General features: G+C 37.0%; 1 protein-coding gene across 1 annotated transcript in view; it reads left to right on the top strand.

Moving 5' to 3' along the window:
• Positions 1 to 694: 694 nt before the first annotated feature.
• The window catches only part of LOC134528043 (protein phosphatase PHLPP-like protein), a 120,473-nt gene continuing 107,263 nt past the window's right edge, over positions 695 to 13,904 (top strand). The window contains exon 1 of the mRNA XM_063361245.1: positions 695 to 738. The gene's annotated coding sequence lies outside the window, so the exon portion shown is untranslated. The remainder of the gene's footprint in view (positions 739 to 13,904) is intronic.

Raw genomic sequence — 13,904 nt, 5'->3', positions numbered from 1 at the left:
TAAGTTGCATAGAAAGAAAGGGTATATGTTGAATTCAACTTAATATCATTATTAATTGTTATATCACAAGTATTTGTCACGTGCGGGATCTTTCGACGTACTAAATTAAAACAGCAATCATCGTGTACCACAGGATAAATATTTACAGGATCGAGCCCTCAGGATCAAGTTATAAACTTGGATACGTGATACGGAACTTTTACCTAGGTTTCAGATTTGAGTTTAAACTACGTGATATTTATCAAGTTCATTTTTTTATAAGGTTTTAAAGTTTAGCATATGTGCATTCAATAAGTTTTACATAAAACATAGTTTTGACGTTTACGTTTATCTACCCCTTGTCAAAGTGACGGTTCTGAGAGCGCCAATGAGTGGGGTGGGCCAGTGTTGTGTGGAGGCTGCAGCCGCGTGGCGGGTGTCGCAGGCGTGCAGCCACACCAGCTCGCCGCGGCGCCTGGACCTGACGGACAGTGGGCTGGAGCGCGTCCCGGACTCGCTGACGGCCTTCCCGGCGCTCGAGGACCTGCACCTGGGGCGCAACAACCTGGGCAGCCGCCGCCTGCCGTCCAGCAACCTGCAGCTGCTGGGCCAGCTACCGCGCCTGCGCCGCCTGCTGCTGCCCGCCAACGACCTGCGCGAGTTCCCGCAGCCCCTGCTGCGCCTGCGCGCGCTGCTGCACCTCGACCTGTCCGACAACCGCATCGCGCGCCTGCCCGACGGCCTCGCCTCGCTCTCCAGGTGGGTGGCCTCTCCGGACCCTCGCTGACTGGCAGTGTCCACTTGACTAACACCTCGGCTGAGGTGGCCGGAAGCGTGCTGGGCCCATAACCCAGAGGTCCGTGGGTCGGAACCATGCTCTGCTACCAATTGTTACGCCCCTCGTGCCCTAAAATTATATTATTTAGATTTAATATAAAAAAACCTTGGAAATTGCTGGGAAAAATATTAAGGAAAATAAAGTTATTGACTAGAGGTGGCACGAGGTGGAGAACAAGACAATTTGGATTTCCCTGGGCACAAGCAACTTGGGAGCTAGTGGATCGTTAAATAGAATAAGGTATATTATAAATAAATACACTACATAAGTAGCTTGGTCTATAGGTTCCCTGTTTTATTTAAAAATAATTAAATGAATCTTTTGTTTTGGTTTAACAATAACATGGTATACACAATTTATTAAAGTTATTAAAGGGGGCCGGCCCAATATTATTAAAATAAGTTAAACAATACTTTTGACAACAAAAAAAAATCACAGAAACAGAAATTTGAAGTATCTCTCCTGACATATTATAGTTATTATTATAACTTCATATATTCTTATTGGTTAAGTTTTTTATGTCACTGCTCGCTGGTATACCTATAATTTGTTTCGTTGGCGGCAAGGAGAAGTTATATTTTAAATATCACACTGTGAAAGCTACATGATGGAGCAGACTTTCCTCGTGGTCGTTATGTATGATTCACCGGGTTAACATTTGCAAATGAGCGTTGGTGTGCAGAGTCGAATTGAAGTCAATGAAATCTGTAACTCTGAAACGTAATTGACTAATTTGCGTGATTTAAGCTTTAATTTGCTTTTGAGTGTGCTAGTTTAGTGGAATAACTATAGAGACAATAATAGCTTTGGTTTTGGAGCCATTAATCGCAAAATTCCTGATTCGAAAACGGGTTACGTTGGAGAAAAGAAAGAAAATAAGCGAAATCGCCCGAGCTGAAGCAATTAAAAATGCAGTTAAGTGTCGTAGGTATCGAATGAGGCAAAAAGTAGCCCGAGAGAAATGAGAAAGTGGGGCAAAACGAGCCCCCGAACGAGGCGCGAAATTTGAGCTCAAGCAAACTTCAGCCGTCTACCTTACGGTATGCCTAAGTCGTACACAGGGCTAAGACCCACCCGAACGCGCCCGAAGAGTTCACCTTCGGCCAACTTCGGTATTTTGTTTTTCTTTTAACAGAACGCGCGGGAATGATGGTGATGGGAGTTCAACGTTAACATGGCAGAGCAAATTTATCCCTTCATCCTGATGGCGTGATCTTGTATACATTGTTCCTGAGGCACATGTTGCTTGATGTTTTGATTTGGTATAGTATAACGTTACCATTATATATGAATGTAAAACACATACGAAAGAAATAATTTCCACAAAACTTGAGATAATTTGTTTGTTTTGTGATGTTCTAGTATTTGTTATGTCCATGTTTTTCAGACGTCGCAAATTAAAACAGCAAGCATCTTCTACCACAGAACCAAGGAATAAATTTGGACACGTGATATGGAAAAATTACGTAAACCTATGCTAAACTTTAAAACCTAATAAAAAATGAACATTATAAATATCACGTAGATTAAACTCAAATCTGAAAGCTAGGTAAAAGTTCCGTATCACGTCTCCAAGTTTATAACTTGATCCTGAGGGCTTGATCCTGTACATATTTATCCTGCGGTACATGATGATTGCTGTTTTAATTTAGTACGTCGAAAGATCCTGCACATGACAAATACTTGTGATATAACAATTAATAATGATCTTAAGTTGAATTCAAAATATACCCTTTCTTTCTATGCAATTTAAGATTATAATTCATTTTTATATCATGCATATTTGTTACGTGCAGAAGCTTTCGATGTACTAAATTAAAACAGCAAGCATCATGTACCACAAGGTCATGTCCTCAGGATCAAGGAAAATCTTAGATACGTGATACGGAACAAATACCGAAAGATATTGCTAACAATCACCTGCATGCAACGGAAATGATTTTCCAGTGCCTAACTCAATAAAAAATTATTTTATAACCCATAGGTATATTGTAAACACAAAATTGTGTCAAAGCACTAACATAAAACTTATGACAACAACTGAACAAATTAAACACTTAACTTCACTATTATTAAGTATTTTTGATATCCACAAACATGGCCGTGTTATGAGTCTACAAAAAAAAACAGAATTTGGCCGAAGGTGAACCCTTCGGGTGCGTTCGGGTAGGGTCTCAACTCTGTGTACCTCACGATAAGCGACGAGGAAGGCTGAAAATTGTTTGGTTATGGACGTGGATGTGCTCTCTGGTGATTATGTATAACTAACACAGCCATATTGATTGTGAATGCTCCTGCTATAATCAGGCAAACAAACCAGTGAAAATTAGTTCACTTTATTTAAGTAGCCACATATTGAAGTTATACTTCTAATGCGACTTCCAACAAGGTTGCGTTAAACGTTTAACGCTTCTGGGGAGGGGGAATAGAAAGAGAGAGCGAGAGTGAATGCTATTGTAAGGAACTAAGTAGAGAGAAAGAAAAAAATAAAGATCATTACAGTTTGTAGTGTCGCCATATTTGTTTCAATTTTCAATACCCTTTTTGTATATTACAATTTAAATTGCAAAAAAATCATGATTCATAAACAAATAAATAGTGAGTGTGTGTCATTTCTCTATGTCCACGAGGTCTCGCCGCGTCAATTTTCTCCTTGGGGCGAACCCGTCCGCTTAGTTAAATAAACAGAAATTATCGTTTAATGATTTCATGATTTATTTAATGAAAATCTGCTCTCATAAAAAAGTTAGTTTTATAGACATTCAATAGGTATCTTTCTCTCTCTCTCTCTGGAAATCAATCTATGAATCGTTACAAATTTATTTCCTTTATTTTTTTAGTTTGATTTGATACAATATGATTTCACTAAAAATCAATTTCTACCCCTTCCTATTTTCATTTCCACATTACGAAGTTTCACTTCTTCCGCGCGGAGGGACTCCACGCACTATTTTTGCATGCAATTAAAAGCTATTTTTTAATGATGCCAAAGAAGTATAACTTCTCACGCGCGTACCTAAGTACACGCACCCTTTTTTTTGCCGTGGCATACCAGAAATGTTGCATGTTGTACTAATTAATATAGAACATGCTACGCAGGTAAGATACTCTGACACGGTCGACGTCCTGAACAGACACTTTTGGTTGTCCCCTGATTTTCCCTTCACAAACACATCCGGTTGTTTCGAATTGCCTATACCATCGGCGGATGTTTTTGTCACATGGATGATCGCAGTCAAACTCTAAACGAAACGCACATTGAACTGAAATTACAGAATCACTCTTAGCAAATTGCAGAACGCAAAACGCTTTACGTTCAGCAAGCAAGCGCTTATTATCTAAAACTTTTTGAGTTACTGTTTAGTTGTGACATTGAACCAATCATCTACACCGCTTACAATTATTATAGTTTATAACTGGGACATACTTTTATGGACATACTGTATACTTAAAACCAACGTTGCAGGTGTTTAAGAAAACTGCCAGAAAAAAAAATTGTATGAATATACCTAAATCGTATTTTTCCAAGACGTAAACATAGATCACTTGAAACAAGCATTTCATTGTTTACAGAGTTATTGTTACTTAAGACTCGAGGTAATCGCGCATATTGTTATTTTTTAATAACTAATGATGTTTAACTTGCTTTAGGCTAAACATATGTGTACAATTTTTATCATGAATCTGTAGGCCACGATTATTTCACGGTCTCATTTCACTTCCAGGCGAGACTCAACTTGCATTTTCATGTTATAATGCTAATGTTCGAATGTTCATGCTAGAATGCTCATGTTAGAATGCTCATGTTTGCAGCTTATTGGTCTATTAAAAAGTCATATCTAGCAAGTCTGTGCACTAGCCGCACTGAGGCTTGTCATCCATCGAAACAGGAATTTTTTTTAAATTTTTTTCTTAACCTAACCAAAACTAAGTGTATTTGTAGAAGGGGTTCAGGTAAGAAAGGGACCTAGGTGCGTCTCAGGCTGAAGCCTATACGCCTAAGTCATGCTGGGCATTAGCAATGCAGGTAAGGGTCTCATGCATCGTGTGCTTTGTTCGGGGATTGGCCAGCCGTGGCGGCAATTGAATCCATGACTTACTCATCATTCTTAAATCTAGATCAAAACTATGTTAAGATGGGCCCAGGTAAAACATGCAAAACCCTGGGCACAGAAATGCGGAGTGCAATTTGCATACATTAAGTGTAGGCGTGTACAGGATACAGAGGATGATATGAACGAAGATTTCAACGGAGTATAAAATATTCTACCTCGCGGGGGTTGGTGCACTTGGACGCAAGCCCCGCTTTCATTCATGAAAACCGGTATGGATTTTGATAACTAGGGATACAAGCGCACCTGAGGGGGGGGGATGGGGGGTAACCACACTCACACCCACCCAGCTTCCAGCAGCTTTCGAAGTCCGAGAATTCACGAGAAAGATCGAGCCGGTCCGAGCCATCTCGAGCAATAACGGGTCTTTGCGTTCCTGCGGCGCAAAGAAATGACTAACTTCGGAGCAAGGCTTTACACGTAATTGGGTAAGCCCTTCTTTTCCTTGTTTGTAACTGGCCCAGGGTCGTATCAACGTCTGCTTCAAGTCCGCTTTGCTATACCCAACGAACCCGTGATATAATCGTGGGTCAATAAATATCCATTTAAAATTTGTAACTTCATTTTATCATCCAATAACATATGTTCCTATTAAAAATGCTAGGATTTTATTTATTTCTTAACTTTTTTTCAGTTCTTTGTACACGTATGACGTATCTGAATCCTTTACAACTACATATCTCCAAACAGCTATTATTACTCTAATTTTGGAGAAATAAATCAATCATTATTTACTGCCAAATAGCCATACGTTCTTAGGGGAAGTCAAATATTTCCATAAGTTAAGACTTTTTTTTTAACTCTGAAAGAAAGTTCCTTTATAGATACAATCATTTTCTTTGCTGCTTTACTATTTTTGTGAAGGCATCTTGTTTACGAGACATAAACTAACGCATGCTATTATATATATCTTCAATTGAGAAAACACCTCACATTTATTTATTCCAGCTGTGCCTACGAATTTATTCGCGTGGACCAGAACTATTCACATAGGTTATTTACATGGAAAATATGAACAGTTGTTGTATATAAAAATGTACACGGAAATTAAAGCTCCAACAAAGCTTCCCTTTAAACTTCATTTTTGGTTTTGTGTTCATGAACAAGCACAAACAATTTAGTAAAATCATAAATCATAAATTGTTGGCATGTAATTGTCATTATTTTCAGACCGGTTTGAGATGTCCACAATATTAAAAAAAACTAAAAAACACGCTTTTATAGAAAATCCAACTAAAAAATAGAAAATAAATTTTAATAAATTTGAATTAAGAATAGTTTAAATAAGAAAAAATGTATTTTATTGTAAAAAAAAGCGTGGGGTGCTTTTTAAGATATTATCAAAATTATAATACTTCTACCCATATATGTCAATAAAATATTTATAACTATTGACACCGTGCACCCCACGCTTTCTTTTACAATAAAATATTTTTTTTTCTTATTTACACTATTCTTAAATCAAATTTATTAAAATTTAAATTCTATTTTTTAGTTGAATTTTATATCATAGCGTGTTTTTTAGTTTTTAAAACTATTATTTATTTTTCATGTTTTAGTTGGATTTTCTATAAAAACGTGTTTTTTTTTAGTTTTTTTAAATATTATTTATTTTTCAATTTTAGTTGGATTTTCTATTAAAGCGTGTTATTTTGTTTTTTTAAACTATTATTTATTTTTATTTTTAGTCGGATTTTCTATAAAATCGTGTTTTTTAGTTTTTTTAACTATTAATTATATTTCATTTTTTAGTTGGGTTTTCTTAATTACATAAATTTACTATTAAAGCGAGTTTGAGTAGATATTGGATACTTTTAAAATATATATTCGATATAGCGTGTTGAAGAATTATAGTATACAATATTTTCAATATCCTACTATGAAAATCAATGATTTTCAATAAAATTGGGAAGTCATTGATGTTTATTCTAAGTCAGTAACTTATCCGAGAAATGAGCAATTTGGGCGTCTGCTGCCTCCCTTGGATGAGATAGCCGGTTCTCAGGTTCCCTCTCCGAAAATTTCATCTTATTCAAAGTCGGTAACTTATCCGAGAAATAGGTGATCGGCGCGCCTGGTAGTTTCCCTTCTTGGTCTTGGCGCAAAGACACTAGGCACCAGTTTTAGGCAAACAAATAATCGCTAATCCTTATTATCCTCGTTAGGATAACGGGTCTAACTGTTTAAAATATTGAATTGACATCAGACCTTGATAAGTATGCCAAATTTCGAGTTATCGGACGTTTTGAAGGGGGTCAAAATCATGTTCAAAGTTTCCGTTACATACTAACATACATACGTATGAAGCTAATAAAAAAGTGTTAAAAATGAGTTTATCAATCCTGGTGTTACCATTAAAGCCATTTTTTTTAAATTTCAAATAAATGTCATAAGTATTTCGTACAGAGTAATAGACTTAAAAACCATAACTTTTTTTACGTTAGATTATGTTTAGGTATATAATTTGCTAAAATTACAGACGCACACTTCGATTGATTCGTGTTGATGGCTAGACTATCGGTTTAACATAACCTTCCAAGCGACTGCGGGCTTGGGTGAGGAATGATTGACGATGCCTGGCACTTTCTAGAAACGACTGGAACGTTTTCGAAGATTAATGTAAATTAAATTATATCTGTTCTCCACAATTCTAAAATAATCGATTAAAATGTTCTCATACTCCACGAAGCAAAAAAAAAATTAATTAATTTAATTTAATGCATCCAGCATTGAATATCATAGGCAGAATTTCATACAATGAAAACTAAGGCAGTTATGAAATTGTTGACCTACATATATTTTATCCCTTGCACTAGTAATTGGTGAATCAAACAAATAAAAACCGTGGTAAATTCATGTACCTGCTAAAACTAAATAGGTTGTTAAGTTATTTCCCAGCCCATCTCCACTGCCGAAGCGCTCAGCTGAGGGGTGGCAGCCTGTTTAGGTGACCAAACAACGAGTAGAGCTTCAGGCCTTAGTTCCCACTTAAAAACAGTTATATGTAATCTATGTGATTGCGAATAGCATTTCAGGGGCCCGCCTATCTGGGCACACTTAAGGTGTGCAGAGCTTCAGAAGAAAAAACACGCGATTTTAAAACTGCTCAAGATGTAAGAGCGGAGTTTGTTTACGAAAAGAATTTTAGTATACGCTGAGAGTGGATGAGAGTTTCCGTATTTAGTTTTAAAACCATAGTTTTAGAAGAGTGAAAATGGCATGAAACATCTGGCAGAGATTATTGAAAGCACCCAAGGATCGTGCAGTAAACCTTTATCTTTATTTCTCTCCACCATATAATGTAATATTTACCGCTCAAATCACATAGTTGCCTACGCACGGCGAGAAGACAGCGCGAGGATTCAGAGCCTTGCGCTTAGAGGCGATACCGCGCTAGAAGCACTAGCGAACATCGTACTTATCATTTCAGATCACATATACAACTACATACACCCCTGACAAGGCGAGGCTCTTTTCCTGCGAAATTTTTATTTTATATTTTCGTTTTAACAGGTATTTTTATAAAACCAAAAATGATAAATAAAAGGGGCGGCCATGTATACTTTACTACATGGACACTGCATAAAGCCGCTTACTGCCCTGTTGATGGTCTGCACCATGCTTGCGGGACATCCAAAACATTGGCTGAAGTGTAGTGTTTGCTTTGTGGAAACAGCTTTAGAAAACTGCTTTTTAGGGAATTTTTATTAATCATTATCAGGCTTACTCAAACAACATTTCTGCAATGATTTAGGCTTTGGAATATGGCAGTATCGAGTTATTAAGTTACTTCCCCTAGGTAACACCATGCCATCTCCAGACAATTCCCAACTCTATGTTGAAATAGGCGTATTTGTTTGAAAAAAATATTTGGTACACAATATTGTAACTAACAATATGTACATGCGAGGTGCCTTAAAGTTCCATATCGGTACGTTACAGGCGCCAAGTAGGTGCCGGACGCGTAGAGGTGACGAGGCATGAGATGCACGAATCAGTATCGCCCTTAGCGCCCCCGATCTTTAAGAGCTCGTGCGCCCGGCCAGGCAGCCTCCCTAATATCGACGTCAAAGGAAACGTATAGTTGCTCATTGTCTAACGGAAATAATGTGGTCCGATTAAGAGCCTTGCATTAAGGAGATTTAGCGTCAAAAATACTAGGTAGGCGACAACCTTGAAATGTTTTCCAGGCCTTCAGTTTTCAACAAATAAAAAAAAACCTGACTGACCTCATTTAATTTCAAAGAACCAATTTTCTTGATAGTGAAGTTTTTATGGCGCCGTGCTTCCAACATATCGATAATGGTTTCAGATCGAATATTTAAAATATAATAAATAATGTATCACTTTAATTAAAAACGGATAATTATGTGAAAAGGTTAACGAAATATTTTATTACTCGGTATGGGAGTTATTGTTGTTTATAGCTAGTTATTGGCTGATTTACATATTTTAAAACGAATTTTAACACTAATTCAGACATATTTTGTTAAGGATATAATTTAAAAATAGTAAACTAAATATCTTATTTGTGTTTAATATAGCACACCTTCTGTTTAAACAACAAATGCTAACACCTCCGGTACTCGAGTTGGGATTGAACCATTGGCCCTTGGGATAGAAGCCAGATACACTTTATTTGTTCGCTGATTCCTATTCCAGATAAGGAATACAAAAAAAAAGTAAGTGAGACTTTAGAAAGTGTTGGACGTGTTACATTCGGAGCAACACAAAGTGGAACAGGAGTTTCCAATACTTTAAGTGCGTTTCCTGTGAACAATACGAGATGTGCTTTTCCTGCAAACAATGCCACTGGCGAATGCCGCAAGAACAGGTGGAAGTACAGCTGCTTTCAACACCGCGGAGCGGCGAACACACTGTTCATTCGCTCCTTGGAGCGATCGACCGTTTTCACACAAACAAGCGCAGTTGCGACTTTAAGGGAAACACTCCATCTAAAAGCAAATGCTATTTATTCTGTTAAAAGATACAGGAAGGCCGTAAAATAATGTCACAGTTATAGAATTTAATAATATCAAATTTAAATGTTGTAAAGTGTTGTTTCGTGGTCACAAACAGTGATTCAAACAGTTTTAGATAAGCGCGTGTGTGAGTACTGCTTTGCTGTTTTCCAACTTGCAGCGCCAAAGAACGGATTTTTCCCCAATTAGTAGAGGGTGAACCTGTAAACTTAATTTTGCAATAGTATGGGGCCCCTTCCCATTGGAATGTCTTTGTACAAGAGTGGTTGGACGTCGAAGACCCTGACCGTTTGATTGGTCGTAATAGTCGAGACGACAGAAGTCTTTTTCGCTGGCCTCCACGTTCACCTGACATAACGCACTGCGATTTTTTTTCCCTTTGGGGCTTTATAAAAGAACGTGTCTACGTTCCGCCGCTACCTAATGATTTGCCAGAGTTGAGACACAGAATTGAAGAGGCTATTGCTTCCATTAATCCGGACTTGTTAACCAAAGTGTGGGAAGAATTGGACTTTAGGTTGGATGTGTGCTGCATAACTAAATGTGCACATATTGAACATTTGTAAGAAACTATAAATAGGCTAGTTTACCTTCAATATGACGTATAATTTGCTATACATAGTCTAAATTAAACTGATATGACATACAATATAAACTGGAATATTCTTTTGTGGACATGCTGTACTTGTGAACCTCCAGAGACGTCTAATGCTGAGATCAAAAAATCGCTACAGACGCGATACGACATTTTGCGAATGTATGAGGTAAAAGCACTGGTAGAAGCCACTTTAAAATGTGAAAATTAAAAAAAAAATTAAACCATGTGATACAGATTTTGACTTATTGATATGGTTGGTAGAGCCATCTAGTGGCTGTGTCGGAAACTTTCAGTAGGTTGATGCAGCCTTGGTATACTCTGTGAATGTTAAAAAATGGTGACTTCTATAATTCAAATTTCACCATGTGCTCCCTTTTAGTAAAACATGTTTCTATAAGGAAAAATGAGTATTTCACAAAATTAACTGAATATGTAGAATATAAATTAAGCTTCAAAATAACGCTTTGCTTGTTTAGAAAAATGTTATGTTAGGTGGTCACTACAAAAAATTTAAATGTTTGTAAAATTTAGTAGTGGCCTCGAATCATCTGTGTTTGCAAAGCAAGTAGCCAGAGGCCAATATGGGAAATATTTTCGTGAAAGAAATGGAACCAAATAATACGGACCACGAGCACAGTTTACAAAAACTTAATTTTACTTTGGTCCATGGCAGGAAGAGAGGACAAAAATGTGTCTACATGATTTACGAAAGAGAAGATAAAGAACTCTCCAAGCAGTTACCTTGCAATCATGCAACCGCTTGACGAATGTTTCTGTTCGCAATGATAAAAACAAGACAAGACTACCTGTAGCATAGTAATAAAAGTTACTCCCAACATCTGTAGCCTTTGGGAGTACACATAATAACTTTACCAGCTCCCTTATTCAGTGCCAGTAGAATGTTGGAAGAGAACTGTGAACACGAGTTCAATCTGTTAGAAGACTGATTCATGTTTAATGTTGCAGTGAAGAACACTTATGCACTTACATATTTATAAGAAAAGATTTTAGCAACATTTAAAAAAAATATATTTCCAAGCATGAATAAATCCATTGGAGGGCAAGAAGTATTTTTTTTTGTAGCTACCCTATCTTTTTATTTTAGTAAATTTCACTTATTAAAATTAGAGTGGCCAATACTATTGCATTTTGGTGAACACTACGGAATGTTTCCGTTTTCAAAGTGGCCACTAATTGTGCTAAAACAGCTTTTTTAAATGAAAAATTAAAACTATAATTTATTCCAGATAAGCAACGTTTAAGTTAGTGTAGTATGTGTGTAACAAAAATAAACAGAAAAACTATAGTCCTTATTTACTTATACTGACGAAAAATTTGTGTAAAAATTTCTTAATGTTGCTTTTAACTTGGTTTGTAACCGGGTGAGAAAACAACTTGACATGAAACGTTTATAGCCATTAAATTCGCACCACATATGTGACAGCCATCAATGTTTATAAGTTGATTTTAGTGGACCTGTTTGAGGTAGTCCTGCTTCATAAATATTTAACTTTTATTTGAAAATATAATTATACGTGAACGTATTTAAAATATATCGCAAATAAATTTAGTAAACGACACATGAAAGTTACTCAAGCAACTATATTACAAATGCAACAGTTTAATAATAATATTAAACAACATTCTGGTGCTTATTCAGCATATTTGGGCCCACGATTCCACGGAAAAATTATAAAAAAAAATAATTTAATGTTTTAAATGTTTGTTTGAGCTTTACTTATAACATAGTGGAATGATAATGCTACAGTTACTAAAAAATAAAACGCTACAAAACTACAAAAAAATATTTTTGCAAAACTCCGTTCCCCCGGAGAAACCCCCGGAATGGCCACCGCATGGGGAGCCCAAGAAAAGAAACGGGCTCCCCATTTGGAAGCCACCTGGAAGGTTTTTTTCTGTTCCACCCACCGTTTCTTTTGGTAGCCTGACTTGTTACAAGGGATTGTATTCCTACCAGAGAAAATGCCACCATTTTATCTGGGCAATCCGCCTTGGACGAGCCGGGGCGCGAACCCGGGTCCTACAAGTCACAAGGCAGGCGCTCTACCACCAGAACCAGAGTGGTAGAGCGGATACTTGCAGCCTTCTTAACACTGACATGATGTTATTCCACGAGTTTACTGTAGTTTCGTGTGTCATTAACACGTGCAGTAACATCTAACCTTAGTAACGAACAAATTTATGAATTCTTATGTTCTTAGTTCAGCATGAATTATGTAATTTCATAACAGTGAAATATAATTTGTATAAGTAGTCTGGCAATATTTTATATTTTCTGCAAACAAACTTACAGTCCCGCTGCACAATAATTATATAGAACTACAGACTAGTAAAAAGTTTGGTTGTCTGTAAAGTTGGTTTACGGACGATAGTTTAACGTGACAACGTCATCACAAAACATTGATGAAATGATTGCATACTTTTATGAATAAAATTGAATCATTTTTATTGAATTATCACTATTTTGTATGGATACAAAGGAGTGATTAATATCTACAATTTAATTGATAAATTTACCTTTATTTGCACTCATTAATTCAAATATGTTTATTACTTTAACGAAGAGATTATTTTAACTATAACTTTTATACATGCTTGCTATTTAACTTCTTCCAATCTGTGTTATTTTATTAAGGATAGGACTATGATAGGAAAAGTAGGAAACGAATGGGAGTGTTTCAAGTTTAATGTGCCTCGAAAAAGTCAAATCGATGGTTGTTCCAATCGAGTGGAAGAGAAATAGATGCGGCGCAAGCGTACAATGAGCGTAACGGGCACAGCGTAAGGGGACAATGTGCGTAACGGGACACTTTTTCGTGCGTGCAGCCGGCGTTCATCGATTTATTAGACGTTGTCATGTCAAAAAAAATTTCACGTTGTTCTAACACGTTATTGTGATTCCAGCATAATCTGGACTTTTAAATATTTTCAAGAGTTTTGTTGTTGAAATACTATTTTAACCCAGGCATTCTCAGGGGGTTCTTAAAAATTGCTACATTTAAACGATAAATTGTGGGTGGCGCGTTGGGAAAATCAGGGGTCGTTAAGAAAATGGTATGAGTGAGTTTTCAGAATATTATTTATAGCTAGCCTAGTTTCATACGCATGAATTTCTGTGCACATCAATCCTAGCAGGTCGAAACCTCTGAAAGGGTTTCTGATCTGGTAGAGTAGAATAGGAAAGTATTTCCGGGGACACGGGTTCTGGGTGTGGTGCCGGTGCCGGTGTCCGCCATATTGGATTGTGACGTCACGGCGGTCATCTTGGATGAGTGTAACGGGACACCGCGTAACGGGACAAGTTTGACCTTGACCTTTGACCCTCAAAATTCGCCAAAATTGGGCAAAAATTGCCCAAAATTCGCCAAAATGTA

This window comes from Bacillus rossius, chromosome 1 (genome assembly GCF_032445375.1).
Source record: "Bacillus rossius redtenbacheri isolate Brsri chromosome 1, Brsri_v3, whole genome shotgun sequence".
Taxonomy (NCBI): Eukaryota; Metazoa; Arthropoda; class Insecta; order Phasmatodea; family Bacillidae; genus Bacillus; species Bacillus rossius.
This window is presented reverse-complemented; position numbering and strand designations above follow the sequence as displayed.